A 20,715-nucleotide genomic window follows, 5' to 3' on the forward strand; every position below is an offset into this window, starting at 1 on the left:
TCACTGGGGCCTTGCCTGAGCCATGCGGCAGGGCTGTCCCACAGAAGCTGCTATTCTGAGGAGCCAAGACACTCAGTAGTTAAAAGATTTCTTATTTTCTTATATCTCGCCTCCAAAGGGCTGCCTCTGGCACCACCAGAGGAAGTCACCCAGTGTTTTGTTCTCGTAAACTGCCCCTTTGATCAGCTGTGATTTGAGTGGATCAAACAGCTCTGAGGACGTAACCACAAATCCCAGGACATGCTATGACGGGCAGGGAAGCGGTGTCTCCAGCATGAGCTGGCAAAGCCTTGGCCATCACAGCCGGGAAACAGCCCCCCACCCTGACCCAGCCCGAAACCCCCAGTGGGCATCTCCAGGTTGCCACAATGGCCACAGCCGACGGTCTGGCTGGAGCAAAGCTCCTGGGACAAGGCTCAGCAGGGAAACACTCCTGCCCTGCCAGCACGCTGGGCCACAGCGCTGGCGCTGCGCTGCCGAGCCCCAGGCACACGGAGGGTTTTCTCACCCTCCCAGTCAGTGCTGACTGCTCCACAGCTGCTTCCTTTTGCCCAGCTCCTTCCCCGTCTTTGGGAACTCAAACAGCCCTCATACCTGCTGTATGGGGCAATCCCCATCCCTGAGCAGCAGAGCCAGCTTGGTGGTATCTGACCCCAACCTGGATGAAAGGCAGCCTCAGTTAAGTGTCCATGCTCATCGTCCTGGGCGCACAAAGAAGGGCTTGGGTGGAAAATGAGATTCTCAAAGATCAGGCTTACCACAACTTTACATGTTTGACATATTTTTTCCACATATAATAAGCAAGGGACAGGAGCTGAGCACACAGCTCCTCAGGAGGGACCTGAGTTGGTCCCTACACCTCATCTCCCAATAAAATACTTGGATACACACAAACCACCATGTTCCATACGTCTTAGAAGTGTGTTGATCTGGGAGCAGCTTCCCTACAAAGCAATGTCCAACCATTTGGTGCCACAAAAGCGCAGCCCATGTAGAATCTCTGCTGGCTAATAAAGGGTTGAGTGCACGTCATGCTCTTTCCCTCTGTGGTAGCACTAACAAGCCCTTTTCTCTACAAGTTCAGCTCTTTGCACTCACTTTCAGGGGCCTTGAAAAGCCCAGAAAAACAGTGAGACAGGCACACTGAGCTTACATAACTGATGTGCACAAAACAGTGCATGTGGAATAGTACTGGCTTTTGTGCTCCAAAAAAAGGGAGCAGAGGGTCTGCTGGTGGACTGGATGAGACCAGCCATCATGGGAGACAGAACACAGTCCCCCTTCAGTCAGCCACCCTCCTCTCCATCAAAGGGACACCAGCCTCCACAATTTGCTTGGGTCACAAGTCCTCTCTCAGCTACCTTTTGCCAGCTCACATGGCTGCCAGCTCATGGCCAGAGAGCTCATTTGCCTGGGTCTTAAATCTCAGCTGCTAGAGTCAGGAGAACATTGGTTTGGTTGTGATCCATATTTTTGACCTAAAAACAAGGGCAATTTTAGCACTTGGAATTACAATGGGGAACAAAAACCCTCTCTCTCTCTCTCTCTCCAAAACCCAGCAGACAAATAAAAACAACATCCAAAATGTTAATTTTGGTCAAATTTCTTGATTCTGGTCATTCACACCAACATGGAACAGAGAGATGTTGAACTCCCACTGGCAGATGCTTGGGTTCAGCAGGGAAATGGGACAAAAAAGGTAAAACCCTACACAAGATAAAGGCACACAAGGTATGAGACAAGGATGGTGCTGGACCAGGCTGGGTAGGAGATGGAGGATGAAATTCCTCCATCAGAGGCTTTGCCATGGAGAAAGGGTGGCGGCAGATGCCAGGCAGGGAGGTGGCATACCCAGGGCTGCCAAGGGCTAGGGACCAGCCCTAGCAGGCCCTTTGCATGGACCAGCCTTAAGCATATTTCCACACAGCTGGAGGGAAACCCCAGCTGCAGTCCTGAAAAATAACAAATAATAAAAGTGGCTGTGAGCAGCAGCAGGGCTGGCAGGAAACATTCCCAGTAGCAGCTGCTTCCTGAGTGCGACATTTATTTGATCCCCTGGCACCATCTGGGCCATGCCCTACTCTTTGTTTTCATTAAGAGTTTAGGAAAACAATTCAGCTTTGACTAATTGCTCTTTAAGGTCCCAGGCTCACCCTTTCTCCTCCCCCCACATTTCCTCTCCCAACCCCTCACCCTCCATCCATGCCCTCCATCCCGCTCTCCCCTTCCATCCATGCCACATAACATCCACTCCCCCTGTGTTCCCAGACATACCTGGTGTCCCCTAGTGCCAGGAAGGGCACATCTTCACGTGTTGTCTCCCACGAGCATCCTCCTTTGCCTGCACAGGCAGCACTGGCACAAGCACAGCAACACATGCCACAAAGTGCCAGGCAAACCCTGAGATGTCCCGCTGTGCTGGGGTGGAGCTGTGCCCCCCTTGGCAAGGGAGATGAAGCGGGTCAGCAGCACCATCCCGGACAACCGTGCTGTGAGCGGACACCTCCCAAATCCTGTGGGCTGGGAGCTGCCGCTGCCCTGCCCAGACCCCTCACAGTCCTCTTTCCATCTTCAACGTGAACATGCAGTCCTGGGGGAAGCAGCCCTACGACCCAGCCCGGAGACTGGGCCTGTTTTGTTGAATGTGTATTTTCCACCCTGGAATAATGAGAGAGTAAAAAGTCAAGCCTTGATTTGAAATCCTTGCCATGCTGGGAGGGGGGTTGTTATTGCACAGGACTTGCATGTTCCCCCCTCACCCGGTGTCCTCACCTGATGGCTTTAGCAGGATTCGAAGGGAGGACAAGGAACCAGAGGAATTCCGGCCCCCTAATTACACTTGCTGGGAAGAATTTGCTTTTGCAATATCCCTGCTGAGTTAACCTAACAAGCATGGAGACGAGCCTTTCTTATTTAATTAGCAGCTCCACCGTGAAGTCCCCTTCACAGCACGCACACACTGGCTGCCCCCTCCTCGAGAGCCCTGCCGGTGTTTGTTCCCTCTCCCCTCACCCTTTGCCCTTTGCAATCCTCTGCGAAAGCTCAAAGCACTTTTATGCCTTCCTACTCCCACTTTCCGGTCCTAAAAAGTGTGCTTGGGTCGAGGCAGCGGCTCTGTTTCCTTGCTCCTTCCTAACAAGTGCTTCCTGCTCCTTGCTGCCTGTGATTATGTGGAGCTCACGAAGCGCTGGGATTTCCTCCCCTGGAAACCCCGCTGGCTCCACGGTGCTCTCTGCTCTGCTCTCCTCGGAGGGCTGGGTAACTCATTACTCCAGCCCTGCAATCTCGGCTGGGAAAGCAGCCGCGTGGGAAACCGCAGCCACCAGCCGCGCTCCCGCTTCCTACAGCGGCAGGTTGGCAGAGGGCTGATCCCTCTGCAGGGGGAAACTGGCCAAGGGAAAGCTGGGGGGGGAGGGGGGAGGTGGTTTTGGGAGTTTTCTTATCCAGTGGGGCTTGCTGCTGGATGGAGGTGGCCGGGCCACGGGGACCACGCTCACTGTGGATTGCTGAGAGTCGCTTCGGAGCCATCAAAGCCCGCAGGCTGGATCGCACTCGGGGGGGCTTGGTGAAGGTCAGAGGTGGAGCTTGGCCTTCCAACAGGGATCAGTCTGCTTCCAGGTGTGCTGTGAAAGGCAGCCAAGGTAGCAGAGGTCACTGGTGGGCCAGGCTTTTGCTGCCAGAACGAGGACTGCCAAGGAAAACATTCTGGGGGTTTGCAGGCTAAAGCACTGACCCTCTCCAAGGCAGAGCTGTGCTGGAAAAACTCTGCAGTGAAGACACTTGTCCTACACTCCAGACTGGGTAGAGTTATATTGTAACGGGAAAAACCAGAAAAATTGGCTTTGTGGGCCTAGAGAATCATGGCACTGGCCTCAGCTGCGGTGGCTGGGAATATTGTATTTGCCCCTGCTGTGAACTGTGGGGTTTCAATAGCTCCAGGTTGCACCCTTAAGCCATGTTGGCATGTGTCAGCTTCAAATATGTACACCACAACTCTCTATCCAAAAAGTTGCCCGATGAGACTTTCCTTATCACCTGTGCCCATCTGCTTTCCCACTTTGCCAGCTGCGCCAGTCCAGCTCTGAAGCAGAGGCTCCTGCAGCCATCCCACTGCTCACACTTCCACAGATGGTCCATCCAGAACGGAGACCAACACCGAGACACAACTCTCACCTGCATGCTGAAAGAAAGGACAGGGCAACAGAGCAGCAACGCTGCCAGTAGGTGCAGCAGTGGCTTTGCATGACTGCAGGATGCCAGGAGAAATGAGCCAGGACATGGCCACACAAGGACTTTCTGAAGCAAGAGTAAACTCAGATATTAGCCCCTTGTTGAGGACTGAATTCACCCAGTGGGCTGGCAGAGGAGAACAAAGCTGGTAGCCCTCTTGGAGACATGATGTGCCAGCACAGAGCCCAAGCTTGCTTAATCGGCAGACGGATCAATGGAAGCATCTGTGAACAAGAGCAAGGGGGAATCACAGGGGTCCAGGAGGAAAGCAAAAGGAATCAAGATAATTATTGATCAGTTGAGGTCTTTCTGGCTAAAACACGTGCACCTTAACACTGGAAATAACCCAAAGCATAAGTGTGGAAGAAGTCTTGGGAGAAAAGCCCAAAGCCTCATCCTCCTGCCTGAATTGCAGGCAGCAGGACAGACAGGAGGAAATGGGGAAAGCTGGAGGGAACATGGTTACAAGCCCCACTCTTGGCCATGGCCTAGCTGCAGGCCACACGAGTGGAAGAAAGGAAACAACACCATCCCTTAGGGCTGGGTCTGTTGCCAACTGCTGTAAAACACAACAGCTTGGGTTTCTCCAGGGCCAAAGCCCAGGAGGTGCAGAGCAGAGGTGCACATGAAAAGGGGATCTCTGTGGGCAGCGTAGATGCCCGGCATGGAGGAGACACGCTGTGAGAGTCTGAGATAGGACAAAAGCAACAGGGCACTGCCCCGGGGTCACAGGGCTGTGTCTGGAACTCATTGCCACGGGGCACCAAAGGGGTCTAAAACACGCATGTGCTGTCTCCTGTGGCATCCAGCCCGGTGGCAGGCGCTGCTTGGGGTGGAGGCTGTCCCGGCACGCCACAGGAAGCATGAGTCGGGTTTCCAGCGCGAAGGAATGCCGGGCAGCAGCAGCCAGCTTCCTGCTGCATGTTTCCTGCCCCTGTCCCTGCCCCCCGCCACAGCCTCAGCCTTACTGGAAACCCTGAGTGCCGCTCAGTGTTCCCAGCCCTGTCACCGGCGCTGCCCAGGTGGCCATGGGCTGGTGCGAGCCATGGCCTTGCTCTCACCCTTCCCCTCTGCTTTGTGCTGCTGCTGGAGCAAAGTGCTTGTGCTCTTTCCATGGGGATATGGAAGAGGATGGGACAGTGATAGCAGAGGGGAGGAATGGCACAAACCCTGGCTGTGGGAGAGGACACTGGCACTTGGGCCACGGCGAGTGTCAGCCAATCTGTCCCACTTGGTACCTGGGCTCATGGGGCAGTCACTCTCCATGGAGAGCCTCTAGCAGGCTCTCCCAGTCTGCAGCAGCATCTGCCAGGCAGAGGGTTCATGACTGCAGGATTTGGGCTCACAGAACTGTGCTACCTGATAGGAACATGGCTCTTCATTCCTTGCCTTCCCACCCACGCTCCCTCTCATCACCGAAGACCCACACCCAGGCTCCCCTCCAAGGAGTTGGCTTCACCTCCTCCCTGCCCATCTATCCCAGCCTGCACCAGCAGGCTTTCTTGCTCTTCAAATCCATCTCCTCTTGTGCAGATTCCTCTCCCAGCCCTGGTCGCTGTCACATGCTACAACCTTCTTGGGACCCTCCTTAGCCCCAAAGCTACTTAGCAACACCACAGATCAAATCTCACCACTTCCAGCCCAGCCCTCCTCACACCATTTGGTCTCACCTTGACCTTGTTTCTGCAGCACAGACATCTCCCTGTCAGGTGTTTTGCAGGGTTCTCTCTGCACAGCTCAGGTCGCATCTCCAGTATCACTTTTCTTCCTACAGGGCAGCCCTGAGCCTTCTTGCCCCTTTTGTCCTTTCACAACACTCTGAGGATGGATACTCATCCCACCTGCCTTCTGGGTATTCCCAGCCCTTCCTTCACACCATGAACAGGGGTTAATTACATGCTTACACCCCACTGTGGGCATCACCTGACGGCTAAAGGCCTTTCCCAGGCCAGACAGCAGGCACCTGGCTCTGCCATGGGACACCAGGGGCGCTGGTCCCCAGCCACACATCAAATCAGTGTCATCTAAAATGCGCCTCAGCTGGCTGGGCAGGAGCGTCTCACCCTGCACTAGGCAACCACCTAATCTCCCCAAAGACAGTCCTCCAAGGCTGTTCCTGTTCAGGCACTGATAAAAATCTGACCAAGATGTTTTCAACAGTAAGCTGGGAGTGATTACAAAGAAACCGTCCCCTACCCTCCAGCTGGGAAAGCTCACTTTGGAGTTTTCTTTAGAAACATGTGGAATTTTTTTTTAATTTTTTTTTTTTTTTTAATTTTAGTCTCTGGTGCCTCAGCATGACTTGTTGCTGGGGTGGTCCCAAACGTGTCTGCCTGGCATTGGGGGAGGGAGAGGGATAGACCAGAGGTGAGACAGGTCTCTGCTCTCCTCCCACCAGCCAAGCAAAGCACCGTGGTGGGACTTGGGTAGCAGTGGGAGGGGAGCAGGGGCCGGACCTGGGTTAATCTCCAGCAAAGCCAGGCAACACCTTTGCTCTTGGAAAGGTGGCAGAACTCTGCCCACATTAATGCCCAGGGAGCAGGGTGGGGAAAAAGGGGATGGCAGAGCAAAATGAAGCACCCTCCTGTGGAGGGTTTTCACCTCCTGCTCCCTTTGGGGGCATGCACAGCACAGCTCCACTTGCACTCACATCTCAGGCAATAAGTAAATCCAACACAGAGACATGGCCAGGGCACCCCAACACTGCCTGCAGCAGCTCTGCCATGTAGAGGCCAGTGGCTACATCTCTCACAGCCCATCTTCCTCCACCAGGCCCTCCTGTCAATAGTGTTTGCCATCGCCCCGTGCCCGAGCGCTGTGCAAAACATGGCTCTAGTCTCTACCTGCTCCTTCTTGCAGCTGGCAGGACAAGACTGTGACTGTGGGCTGGTTCCCCAGGGGGCTGAGAAGAGCCATCCCTGGAGGTTTGCAGGCCTTGACTGAGCAAAGCCAGCGTTGAGCTGATCTAGGACCAGCAACAGTCCTGTACTCTCAGTCTGGAGCCCTCCAGGAGTTGATTCCAGGCAACATGTCCAAGACCAATCCCCCTCTCCTGTGGCCATGCCAGCTGGAGCAATGCCTGCCCTAGAGCAGCAGACAGAGCTGCTTATGTGATGGATCTCAGACTCACATCAGTGAAACTCGCCAGGCTTGCCACAGAGTTGCACTGCAATAAAATGAGTTAAACCTCCCCAGATAGCCTTGACCCTCTTGGCTCAGGAAGTATAACACAAACCCACCCAGTCTGCCCAGTGCAGAGACAGGCACTGCCATCCAGGCAGGCAGCACCCAGCAGCAGCCACATGTCTGTGCTGGACACCACACCATCTCCAGGACCAGGGCTGCCACATGCCCTTACAGCCCCATGGTCCCAATAACCATCACCCAGCACTGCTTTGCAGCTCATGGGATTTATGTATGCAGTTATCCGTTAATTAAAAACCACCACCACTACTGCCAAAGAAGTCCTATCACAGATAAAGCACTTGGCATAAGGGTGAAAGAGACAGCAGTTTTGGCTGGAGGACTTCAATACCTTCCCTTTATAGTGCTGCCAGCCCACAGCACAAATGTGTCAATGCATGAAAACCATTCTGTGAAATTCAACAGGCTCATTAGTCAAAGGCATTAAGGGTGAAAATTGACCAAAACACCCTGGAAAGTAAATCATGTAAAAAAAAAAATCCTGGATAAACATGAGAGTGGCAGCAAGATCCCAAGGAGAACACAACTAGCTGAGCGCTGGGACACAAAGTCCTCCCCAAGCAGCTCTGTCACTGCCACTGAGAGTCTGGCTGAGCCCTCGGGCTGGACTCAGTGCATGCCACATCTGTGGCTGGGCTAAAGAAAGGATTTAATTAGCACTCCAACTAGCAAAGAAAGTATCACTAGCTGATCTTGGGGAGCAACTGGTGTTTTTAAGAACAGCCTATTTTAATCCTTGGAGCCATAGGGAAATTACAAGCCCGTCACTTGATGATCAGAGGAAAATTAAAAGTCCAGCTTCAGTGACAACAAAAATAACCCAAAGTCACGAAGTGCAATAAACAGCATGGGGACCAGAAGGCTCTTTAAACAGGTTTTTTAATCTCCTCTCCCCTCTGCTCATAATATTGCCTTTATTATTTTCTGATGTGGAGCCTGATTCTCACAAGTGCGGTGGATGCTGACAGCAGGGTAATGGAGCAGCAGCAATTTCTCCTGGGCAGACCTTGGTGATTTAATATGCCTGCAGAGAGAGAGAGAGAAGGGCGAGAGGCAGCTCAGGAGGAGAGAGTGAGCTGGGCCAGGAGGTGCCAGCAATAAACCCACAGTGATTAAGAGCTGGCCAGGCTGAGCAGGGTTCAGCAGCAAAGGGAAAGTGGCGGCCACTCACACCAGCACCGAGTCCCTCCCCAGTGCTCTGCCACGCCTGCCACAGCCCTTGGCACTGAGGAAGGTGCCCCAAGGACAGGAATGGGTAAAGGTGGTGAGAGCTGTGTGCTGCAGCCCATTGCCCAAGCCTGGCCATAGCTGAATGCTGCCAGTCCGTGCTCACGTTCCTGGCAATCCAGGAGAACCAGGTTGTTGCACAAGTGCCCCCTTGCAGCCAAGGCCCCGCTTATTTGAGAGGGCATTTAGTAAGAGCCCCAGAGAACAGAGATGCAGGATGGACCTCTGGGAGGAAGGGTGCCGTATTGCCTGCCCTGACTGCCACGGGGGACAGCTGGACCATGGAGCCAGTGGGAAAGTCTGCTGGGTTAAGAAAAAGGAAACTTGGGATCTGAACAGCAGCTTTCCTGTTGCCATCCCACATCTGGCCTCTCAGTGCTACTATAACCATCATCTCTGCCATGTCTCACTGTTGAGCTTTCCATGGCCAGTCACAACCACCCAGATTTTGACTGCTGGTGTGAAACCAGCAGCAGTGACAGACACTGAAGGAGGATATCTAATGGTAGGATACTGATGACAACACAACAGAGGAGGTCTGAAAAGCAAAGGCTGCTGGAAGAGAGCTCATATCCCATCCACCCCTGCACAAGAGCACTCACTGCGAGGGAAAGGTCTCCTGGTGCCTACAGCCCCTGTGCTGCCTGTGCCCTTCTGCCTGACAGCGGGACACGTGACTGCGGCTGGAGTGATGGATGGGGCCGGAGTCCCTCTTTAAGAGTATCTCACAGTGGTTTCCGTAAGTTGATGGAGATTGCACAACACTGCCAACTGCCATGCCAGATATATTTTGCAACCAAGGCTTCTATGCCACATCTGTAGGATGATATGCCAGGGTCTTCTGAGGAGGTCTGGGGAAGTTTGAGCACAGGAAGAAAAAAAGAAAAATAAAAGGAAAAGAAAAAAGTCAACAAACCTCTTTCCATAGCAGCTATTTTGGTGGGCACCCTGGGGTGAGAGAGGCTGGCACCAGCCAGCTTTGGAGGCACAACAGCCTGGTGAGCTTGCTCAGAGCTCTGCCCACCCCCAGCTGGGAGAAGGTCCCTTTCCCGTGGGTGGGTGGCAGTGCACCATGAAATGCCCGGACAGGAACTGCAGACAAAGACTCTGCTCACCAGGAGTAGCTGCAGGGCAGGGCTTGAGGTGGCACCAGCCTCCCTGGGGAAGAAGTGCTGCTGAAGCGTGGGGGCAGCTGCTGAGGGTGGCTGTGGGCTGTCCCAGCTGATGGCCCTGGAAGTGCTGTCCTTGTCATCCAGGTTCAGCAGCTCCCATGACTTGAGGGTCAAAGCTCCCATGACTTGAGCTCATGCCATCTCCCATCTTCTTGGCCTCTTTTCAGAAGAGGAGAAAGGAACTTCAGGATACATGACTGGACCGAAGAATGTTGGAGAAGATGTTCAAATTGACACTAGCCTAGCTGGTACCACACATATCTTGGACATAGCAGCTCTATGGCAGAAGCCCCCAGCAGTGACAGTAACAGTGATTCTCAACACCAAGCCACACATCAGCACCACGCTTCAAAACCCTCAACAAGCTTAACATTCACAGCACAATCACAAATGCAAGCTAGCACACCCCACAGCAGTATCCCCACAAAATTACCTTCTTTGGAAAAAAATTGGGTCCAGCAAAAGAGCCGGCCTGTTGATTCCATCAGGTTAAGGAGGCCAAGCAAAGAGAACTCCAGGATCACTGTGTTCCTGGACTCAGACATGAAACCATCAGCTTCTGATTTAGGAGGAGGGAGATGATCTCTAACACAGGGAACCTGTAAGACTTGATAGACCAAAGCAGGCCATGGGGACAGGAGCAACTTACATGGACAGGACATCAAAGTCAGGGGCTGAATTCCCTGTGCAACAGCTTCTCATCAGCAAGGAGATGTGGATGCAGAGGGAAGCACAGAGCCAAGGCTTCAAAGATGCTCAGAGTTTAAGTGGCTGAAAATTAAAGTTCTGGGACATTTTTTCAGCCTGCACTTGACAGTGGGAATGAGATAATGTCAGAAAGCCAAGCAGAGAGCATCTCTTGCAAAAGATTGATTATGCCAGCAAAAAACAAAGCTGAAAACTTAATGGCAGTGCCTCCATCTCCTTGGAGCTGAGTTCTGCCCTGTGTGGGACCACTAAATACTGACCAATATGGGTCCAGTCACAGGTTCCCCATCACTGATGAGAACTGGTGCTGTTCACATCACTCCCCTGCCTTGTGCTGGATCTCCCTGCTCCCACTCCCAAGGGAACAAGCAGCTCTTTTGTCCCCAAATCTAATGGGTTGGAGACTCTACATGTACCAGCGAGTCTCTCTTGTTCTTCATGGGTGCTAAGGAAACCTTATAAAAACCCAGTAAGACACAACTCGGTGGCAGATCTGCAAAGGGCTCCCCAAGTCTTTTGCAGCTCATCCATATTCCACAGCTCTGCCAAGACACACCTTCAGTCCCACCTGGGCTCAGACCTTGGAATAACCATGGCCTGAGTGTAATCAAAGAGCAGATATTTTATTAAGCAGAGGTGTCTCACTGCTGTGGGATGGGGAAGGTTTCATGAACTACCTCTTATATCAGATGCACTGGAGTCCTTGCATGCTCCTGTAAGTCTCAGCTGCCCCAATGGTGCTTTGATGACCTGGTCAGTCCTGACCACACCACCTGTGCCTGGGTTCTCTCATCTTCAGTGCCTTGGTGCCACCTTTGGGCAAGCAGGTATCCAGCTCATGGGCTGAAGTGAGGCTCCCCTCTCCCCTGAATTGCATGGGTGAAACAAAACTGAGATCATCCTCATGGTAGCAACTTTACCCTCATCTTGAGGAACCACCTTGAAACACTCAGGCAGCAAATCTGGCTGCTCCCCACATGGGCAAGCTCCAGCTTTCCTTTGATGCCTCAGTCCAGCCGGGTTTCATCCTGTTCAGAGGCAGAGATAACACAAACCTCACTCCCTGGCCACTCGGGATACCTTGCCTAGACCCTTCATCCAGGGACAACCCTTCCCAGTACCACCACGCTAGCATTTCCCATCCCACTCTCCTTATGATGCCACCAGCAGTACCCAACATGTTATTTGTTGTTGCTGCTGCCTGGTGCCCTCTGAGCAGGTTTGACAGCCAAAATGCTCCCTGGGGGACCTGGGCTCAAAGCAGTGTAATTGTGTTTGTCTCAAGCACAAGCATCCAGACCCAGTAGGGAGTGGGGGACCACAGACAGAACCTGTGACACACAGAGTGAGGATATTGGAGGAATAACATGGAAAACACTCCCTTCAAATTTCCATACACACCCTCACTCCCGGGAGAAAAAAAAAAAGGAAAGAAAAAAAAGGAAGGGGAAAGAAGTATCCTTTTCAAAGCAAGGCTGTGGTAAGGCCCAAACATTCTCCCCTGACACATGAGCCAGGATGCAGAGATGCTGTTTTTTCCAGGAGGAAAGAAGGGATTTTGCCATCTCCTCCACTTAATGAAGAATTCATCTTACATCTCTACAGGTGAGGGCAGCTTAGCACCACATTCCTGATTGCTGCCCCGTGCCTCAGTTTCCCCACCAGTAAATCAGGTTGATGCTCACCTATGGCAGAGCCAGACAACGAGCCTTAACCTGGAGCTGCATAGTCCTTGAGCCCTTGGAGGCCTTCACATAGTCCACCATCCATCATTGCCTACAACATGAACACAGAGTTTTTGTAGTGCAAAGAGCAGCCCCAGGCAGGGAGAGACTCTGCCCTTTGGGGCTCAGACCCTCTCCCCTCCCCTTCTCCAGCAACAGTCTCCTTTCCCTCATCTCCTTCCTGCACAGGCCAGACACAGAGCCAAGCTAATAATTCAGATAACAGAATTAAACTGATCCTGATTAGGAAAAGCCTTTACCCTGAAGAAAGCAAACTCTGGCTGAGTGCTGCCTGTAATCCAATAGTCTCCCACGGCCGTGCAGCAAACCCGAAACCTGCCTCCAGGCAAAGGCACTTTGTCTTGGAACAAGGGAAGTTAAATGTGTCTTAATGGGAATTTTGACACGTTTTGCTTTGATTTCACTAATGTTACAAAAGTAACTGTTAGAAAATATTTCAGCCCCCCCCCACGAGGAGTCAGGTCCTCGTGTGTAAGGGCACGCTGCCCCGACGGGCCCTTGGGAAAGGGACTGGGGCTGTGGGGAGAAGAGGCCTTGGTGCCAAATCTCTTCGCACATCCCTGCGTGCAACTCTTTCCTATGGATCCATCAGGGAGGCAGGAGCCCTTCAGGTCCCCCAGCTGGAAGTGGCACCTGTGGGGCAGCCAGCATCGCAGATGGGACCTCTTTCTTGTTTGCCCATACAGACAAAAAGTGGGGAGATAATCCAGGTTGGGGGGCCTGGGACTGCCAGGAATGGTGAGTGTGGGATGGTTTTGGTGGGCACTGAGGGTACAGGGCTGCTTGATGGGGTGCACAGAAACACAATCACAAGATGCAGGAAAAAAGGAGATGCATGGGAATTGCTAAGAGGGGAGATGGTAAACCAGCACCTACCTGCAAGACCTCTCAGGAGGCAAAGATTGGTTGTCTGCAGCACGCCCTGGAGCAAAGGAGGATCCTTCTCTGCTTATTTTCCACTTCACTTGTGCTGTTTGGGTGCGATAGGACAGTCATTCCTTGCAGATGGAACACCAGCTCTGCATGGATGTGGCATCAACCAAACAGAAGGTGCTGAACACCACAGGCTCCACAGAAGGAGCCCTGATGTGGGCACGGGAACACACCACTGTAGGGGTGGGAGTGGTGTTCCCCCTTACCCCCATGGAACGTCTTGGCAGCCCCTCCGGAGGTTCCCCCCCTCACTGTTCCCAGCCCCAGGCTGGCATCTCATCTGCCCCAGGCAGAGCAGGGTTGGATTCAGTGTGGGCAGGACAGTGACAGGAGCACATTAATAACTCCCTGAAGCTTCAGCTATTTCTTTCCATTTGGCACCAAAACAAGACCTGGTGCTTCCCTGCTCCTCAGTGACTTGGGGCTGGGGAGATATCCTATGTGTTAAATGAACCCCATGGACCTTTCAGGTGCATTTAACTCTGAAGCGCCTGGGAAATACAGGAAGAGAGAACCAAATGCCTCCCACAGCGAGGCACTAAGGTTTAGGTAAAAACCTGGGATAGCAGGGGCAGGACATGCCCTCCCCAGTGTCTGGGAACCCCTCCACTCCACATTCAGAGACAGGAGCATCCCTGATGGATGCAGTCTGCATCTTAACTGCTATCCCAATGAAATGTGCCACATAGCCCCTAATCCCAGATATTTAGTGGGCAGGAAGCAGGATTTCCTTGGCTTTCCAGCCCCAGTCCAGCCCAGTGGTCTCTCTATGGGCTTGCAGCACATCCCTGGCTGAGCTTTAGGGTGGAGAACTGGGGTACCCACAGCAAGACTGCTAACTGGGCTGAGCGAGGAGAAGGGGAGAATAAACCTGGTGCAGTTAGGATAGCACTAATTTTAGAAAGGCTAATGCAACAAGCTCAACTGGAATAAATCAGACAAGCAGCCAGGGCTAAGGGGTTGCAGGAGGAACCTCTGTGCCTCCTCAGAGATAGTGTTTACTTGCAGCAGCTTTTCCCATCCCTGCTCCAGTGGCCCCATCTCCACCCGACCTGGCGCAGCCCACATTTGTAAGCTATTTTTTGTTGTTTTAACGCAATGCTGCAATTCTAACCCACAGCCTCAGATTGTCAAACAGTTTTTTTTTCTTTTCTTTCCTTCAGAAAAAAAAAATACAGCTGAACTAATTTGATGAAAGGGGAAAATAAAACGTAAGCCAGACTAAACACATGCAGTTCCTACCTACAGCCAGGGCCTGGCTTCTCCCAGGCCAAAGTCAACACATGTCAATTTTTAACATGACAGGGCTTTAAAAGGGAGGCTTGAGCCCTGGATGAGAGGCGGCTGGAAAACATTAATAGCAAGGTCTGTCAATTAAAGGCAGGCATGACAAGCCACCAAGACAAGAGCTGTGGGGTTTCCCTTCCTCCCCTTCTCTTCCCCTCTTAGTTTGGTAAAAAAAAAAGTGATTTATGAAGAAAGCCCCCAGTTCTGAAGAAAATGTAGCCACATTACCTAATGAAGGATGGGCTTTGTTTAGGAGCCTTGAGAACAGCCCAGCAGGCAAGGGTTGAGATCAACAGGTTAAGGAAAGCATTGTTTTGAAGGATGCTCCCAGTGGCTCCACCCACCCCAGTGCCATTGCTCTCTGTGCATGCCAGGGAAGAACAGCAGCCTGGCTGCCTCCTCCAGAGCATCAAGCATCATCATTCAGAAGGATCTGCAGTTACTGCACCAAGGTGACTCGGTGGGGATGAGCCTGTTGCAGTGGAAAGGGCTATTTTGGGCTCTGGGTGAAAAAAAAAAAAAAGGAAAAACACCACCCTGCTTTTATCAGCCCCATAGGAAGTGTTTCTATGGCTTTCATGAGCTGGGCAGGTTTCTGTCCCAAGCCACCCACTGGGCTTCAAAACAGTTGGGAAAAACAAGGGAAAGGGGCAGAGCAGCGGCAGCCCCACCGACCTGTGGAAATGAAGGCAAAAATGAGTGAGAAGAAGGGCAAGGGGGAGAAGGGGGGAGGGAGTGTTGGCATTAGGGGGTGTGGAGGGGAAAAGGGTTTTACTCCCAAAATCCAGGAAACATCCCACTGAGCTGAGAGGAGGTTCCCGTGGTGCAGAGAAGCAGTGTTTGCTTTCAGCTGGGAGAGCAGGTAAAGATTCAGCCCAGAGGGAAATGGCAGAGATTCATTTCACCTTCACCACCTAAATAAATACAGCATCCCCAGTCACACACTCTGCACAGTGTGTACTGTGCTGGTGTGCATTACACATCCACACAGCACAGGAACTGGCTGGTGGAGCAGCTCCAACATCCCCTGCTGCCATATCCTGTCCCCAACAGTGGCTCAATCAGATGCTCCAGCAGGTCTTAAGAGCCTACAGCAGTCAAAGGCAATGTGCTCTGCTCTCCCTGAAGGGGAGAGGACCTTCCTGGAGACTCTCTAGTTATGGACATTGCATCCACCCACTGACCTGAGTGGTGCCTGTGTGGGGCTGGAGCAACACACTTTTGAGTGGCTCAGATGTGCAGGGGCTTTGAGAGATGCAGCTCTGCCCCTTCATGTGCCTCTTGCCTGAGTGTGGCAAGTGAGCTGGGCTCCTGCCCTGCTCTCAGGTTGTGTTCCACTTTTTCTGGTGCAGCAAAAAAAAAAAAACTCCTTCCAACACACATGGGGTTCCCTCTGCAGGGACAGGCAGAGACATGCCAGGCTGATTTATTCCAACAAGCCCTAGGCCAGGCCCCTGAAGTGGTGAAAGGCTCCTGGGCTCTCTTAAATGCCATCTCCCCTCTCTGTGGAATGGAAAACAAAGTCATTAGGTGCTCTTCTGCTCAGGGATTTGTCACTGTTAAGTAAGAACAGACCAAGACCAACATGCCAAGTGAAAACAATGGTGAAGCTGATGCTTTCACCCCAGTACAGATTAAATGCACTAAGGACGGAGAAACTCCACAGGAGAGCTCACCCCTGAGCCCTGCACTGGGCACATCAGTCTTCTCCATTTGGGGCACACTGACCTCCCTGCCCAACCTCGGCCACTGCCACAGCAGCACTGGCCACTAGCCCAAGCAGTGCCCACCCATTCTCAGCATCACAGAGATCGTGATGATATTTCCCAAGAGCCACTTTCATCATCAAAAAGCATTTGAAGGCAGAGCTCAGAAAGCCTCTGGTTGTTCCTGCTCTGTGCCCACGGCTTCTGGAAGCTGCTTCATTGATGCTTCCCACTGCTCTGGTCCTGGTGAGACAGCTGTTGGCAGCACCACTGGCATGTCCACAGGCAGCTGCTGGAAAACATTGGTCTGAACAACAGAAGCACTGTGGCTGAAGTCAAGAGCAGCTGCCTGTGCTCTTGGCCTTACTCACTTAAATCCTTGGCTCTGGTGACTGCTACCAAGCCCCCTGCACCACCCACACTTTGGCCAGTGCTGGCTGTCAACTCACTCCAGGCCCTGCGCTTCCCAGGGCAAAGCCCAAGCTCCGTGTTGTGCACCACGCACAGGGACACAGGTAGGTGGCACCTGGGATGATTTATGCCTCTGCTGCTGATGTACTGTTCGGGTTTTTTGAGATAGGCTGTCAGCCACGGCTCAGCGGACAAGAGCACAGAGGAGACTGAAGCAGGGAGACGATGGCTCTGTGGCCAGCAGGGACTATCTGTACATCTCCCTCCCAATGGCTGGCTTTTGTCACTGTGCTGTCACCATACCCACACTGTCCTCTAGCACACAGGCTGACCCCCAGTCACATTTCACAGGCGCTGCTCTCATCGTTCTCCAAATATCCAGCACAGCCTATCACGCTGTCCTCCCTCCTCCCTGTCCATTCCAGGCAGGCAAAGCAGCCCCTGCTCTGCACAGGATCGCTCAGCCCTGGGGAACAAAATTGAGGGAAAGCCCTTTTAAATCAAGTTCATGCCTTCCATCAAGAAAGGTTAGTCTTCCACTCCCCAGATCGTGGATACAGATGTTACACTGATGCCACGTGTGACTTCAGCCAAAAAAAGCCAAGAGGGTTTAAAACATTCATTCATCTCAAACGGTAAGCAAAGCTTTTTCTCGCTAATCTCAATAATTACTCAATTTCTCCCACATCATGAGAGCAGCTGTACAATGGCAAGGTTTCCTTCCTCCATAGGACCCTGCTCAGAGCAGGGATCAGAGATTTGTGAGAAATTCCCTCTTTAAAGAAATGTTGCTGGGGTTGCTGAGCTGGATTCAACAGGATTTCTTAGGACTCAAAGCAGGATCGGGGCCCAAACTCTTCTCATTCGAGACCAACATCTTTGATCCAACAGCATCAGGGCTGTTGGTGTCACTGTAAGACCAGAAACGTACAAAGTCATGAGGGATCAGTAGGACTTAAATCCCTCTCAAACTCCACAAGATCTTTTCAGGCACAGCAATGGGGACAAGGATAAATTATGCATCTCCAGTGTAGCATCAAGTGAACAATTAGCAGAGAAAAGCTGCCCACGAGGGCCTGATGGAATAGAGCAAGGAGATTTTCTTCCCAGACATGTCTGCTAGAAACAGCCTGAAACATTTCCATTTCTGTTGCCTTTTAATAGCAAGGTCAGCTCCTTTCTTCCTACCCTGACATCCTCCATCAGGGCCTCTTTCTGGGAACTCACAGCAATGCACCAGATGTCACTGAGAGGCAGAAAAACAACCAGGGGCCAAACTGGGGCATTTCACCATGGCCCTGAATGAACCACTTGGCATTTGGCTCACCGGGGAGGGGAGCAGAGAGCACCCCCTTGGGGGCACTGCCAGGCCCCCAGGCCCCTGGGGCTGGAAGGAGCCCCTTTCTCCCAGCATGAACAGCCACCCTGCTCTTGGAAAAAGGCAGCAGACCCACATCCTCCAGGCTCCCCCCAGCACTAACTGGCCACTGGAAATAATCTAAATATTTGCAGCCCAAAGGAGACTTGTTTATTTTTCCCATTTTTGCTGGGTTTGAACAGCACTCAGCATGGTACCCAGCACAGTTCCAGTTCCCAACAGCCCCAGTGGCCGCCAGCACACAAACATCCCCACTTGCTGGAGGACAGGAATGCTCACAGTGAACTCTGACACAGCCCCTCCATAACACCCACACTGGCAGCACTGGGGCAGCTCAGCCTGTACCTGATATCACAAGAGAGCCAGAGCTGTGAGAAAAGATCAACACCACTACCCCAAGGAGAGGGTGCTAACACCCTAGGCAAGGGAACACCTTCTTTTAGCTGAAGGACACAATTACTCCCACATTTCTAAAGGCTTTCTCAGGACTGCAGACCTCAGGTGCGCAACCACCATGAATAGCTGCTGACCAGGATGGCAAGGATGAAGAAGGGAAGAAAAGAAACCACAAAACTTAAAAAAGAAACCCACCTGTGTTTAGGGATGCTCTAAACACTTCCTTCAAATATTCAGCTCAGGCCACTCTTTCAACCTTCTTCTCCTTAGTCCAAACCTTGAGCCTAAAAATACAGCCACCTTAAAAAAAAAAAAGAAAAAAAAAAAAACAAACCACCAAACATCCAAATCCCAGGATCCAAAGTTTAAAAATACATATATCTGTATTAGCCCTAAAAATGCAGCCATCTGCGCTCTCCACAAAGGAGCAGAAGGAAGCAGAGAGCAAAGGAAGGGGAAGACAAGGTGTAGGTGTGGGTTTTTATAGGTGCACAGGTGCCCCAGGTTAGTGGGTGCCCAGCTGGGGAAGCCACCCTGGCATCCCCCTCCCAGGTGCGCTGCTGGGAGCAGGGGCTGCTCCCTGTTTTTTGGAGGTGGGCACGGCTCTGGCCACTGCTGCACAACCTCTACCTGCAAGCAGCTTATTGAAAACACCTTCGGGCATGTGCCAACCTCTGGCAACACCTCTGTGCCCTCACCCAGGCTGGGGGAAGCTGAGGCAGTGGGGGAATGGAGGGTCAGGCTGGGGTTTGGCTTTGCCCACACTGGCCCCTATCTCCCAGGCCCATTCCACCTCTCTGCAGCAGGTGCAGATCATCTCCAGGGATACACTGGGATACACCATCCCTGCTAAACCCCCCACCTGGCCCCCCTGAGCTGCTCCAACAGCATGGCTGGGGCCACTGGGACATCCCTGTGGGGCCTTCTGAGGACAAAGGGATGGGGAAAAGAAGGAAAAAAATATTATTCCATCCTTTTGCCACTCTCGAGCTTCTCCCCATTTCCACATATTTCCAGAGTGTCTGTTTTTCCACATTAAAAGGGGCTGGAATAAATGTCACGTTGCAGCATATATCTGTGAACAAAGCCACAAGTGTGAATGGCCACGTGCACACGTTCTCTCCCCTGATTTCCCAGGTTTTCTGGAGTGACCTTGGAGAAAGTGAGCCGTAGTTCTTCACGGCATGGGTGATAACATGTTTGTCACCATTCAGACTGTCTGAAGGCTGCCCAAGTTTTATTTTATTGCATTTCCAGGTGTCACCAAGACCGGGTTGAATTACGTTGCCAACTCCTTCATAAAAAAAGAAAAGTGACTTTGCTTTCCCGCACCTCGCGGGGGATCAGGGCTCGCGGGAGCCACTCCGATGTGTACAACGCCTTTTTTGTTCCTACAAGCGTGCAACAGCTAAAACTTGCAGTGAAAGGCTTTGGGAACCTGCGCTACTAAATAAAAATGTTTAATCACCGCCGAAAAAAGCAGAGGCAGACTCTTTTGCGTGCGAGCCCGCAGCGGGGTTTTATATTAATTGTTGCGATCCGGCGCAGAGTCGAGCGGTGCCGTCCCGGGGCGCGCCCCCGGGGTACCCCCGTGGCGACCGCCCGGATCCCCGGGCGAGCCCGGCTCCTGCCTCGGTCCCCGCCGGTCCGCGGGCGGGGGATGCTGAGCGGGGGCGGCCCCGGCACCCCCGGCACCCCCGGCTCGGCCGCGTCGCACCCGCCGCTGCCAGAAGGTGCCGCCGTCCGCCTGCGAATCGCTCCCAGCCCAATTAGGCGGCCGGTATCGGCTGCAATCACGGCTGCTGATAGAGATAAATGGGGAAGGCACTATCTGCCCAACAATAGTGTTTTTTTTTTTTTTTTTAAGGGAAAAAAAAAAAAGGAGGGAAAAAAAAAAACAATTGAACTTTTCATCAGCTGCTAATCATGATTTTTTTTATTGCTTTGCTTAGCATTTTCTGGGGAATAAAACCTTAGAGGAGCCCGGTCTTTTGTGGAAAATGAAAGGGCATATAAAAAAATGAATGTACATGGATTCTAAATATTTCAGGTTGTATGACTTTGTGTTTGACCTTAGCAGAAGATGAACTAATCCTGCAATATAATAGACTTTCATAGAGATATGGAAAATGGCTGCTTTTTTATCTCAGTTGCCATGGGAACCATCAGAGAAAAGGCCTAGCTGAGATGCAATAGAAGGTTATTAAATGTGTGCTTGTGTATATTGGAAAAATACAGCTTTTTGTCATCTTGTGTCACTCATAGGTCTTTAATACGTAATGTTTAGGTTATTAATAAACTAACACAGGTCCATTTTT

The 20,715-nt window shown here is 52.1% G+C and overlaps 2 long non-coding RNA genes across 3 annotated transcripts; both read right to left on the reverse strand.

Moving 5' to 3' along the window:
- Nucleotides 1-1,663: 1,663 nt before the first annotated feature.
- On the reverse strand, nucleotides 1,664-6,181 carry LOC138117606 (uncharacterized). The gene is made up of 4 exons (XR_011154730.1): nucleotides 5,901-6,181; nucleotides 2,773-4,454; nucleotides 2,275-2,658; nucleotides 1,664-1,952 (listed from the first exon to the last, which is right to left on the reverse strand). It is a non-coding gene; the product is annotated as an uncharacterized lncRNA (long non-coding RNA).
- A 1,999-nt stretch (nucleotides 6,182-8,180) lies between these two features.
- LOC138117500 (uncharacterized) lies at nucleotides 8,181-18,718 on the reverse strand. Of its 2 annotated transcripts, none has more exons than XR_011154680.1 (8): nucleotides 18,593-18,718; nucleotides 13,163-13,256; nucleotides 12,227-12,317; nucleotides 11,219-11,569; nucleotides 10,267-10,440; nucleotides 9,777-9,992; nucleotides 9,264-9,512; nucleotides 8,181-8,458 (listed from the first exon to the last, which is right to left on the reverse strand). It is a non-coding gene; the product is annotated as an uncharacterized lncRNA (long non-coding RNA). The 2 variants fall into 2 exon arrangements; XR_011154681.1 differs by lacking the exon at nucleotides 18,593-18,718 and adding an exon at nucleotides 14,735-15,775.
- Between the last annotated feature and the right edge of the window lie 1,997 nt (nucleotides 18,719-20,715).

Source organism: Aphelocoma coerulescens, chromosome 12 (assembly GCF_041296385.1).
Source record: "Aphelocoma coerulescens isolate FSJ_1873_10779 chromosome 12, UR_Acoe_1.0, whole genome shotgun sequence".
Taxonomy (NCBI): Eukaryota; Metazoa; Chordata; class Aves; order Passeriformes; family Corvidae; genus Aphelocoma; species Aphelocoma coerulescens.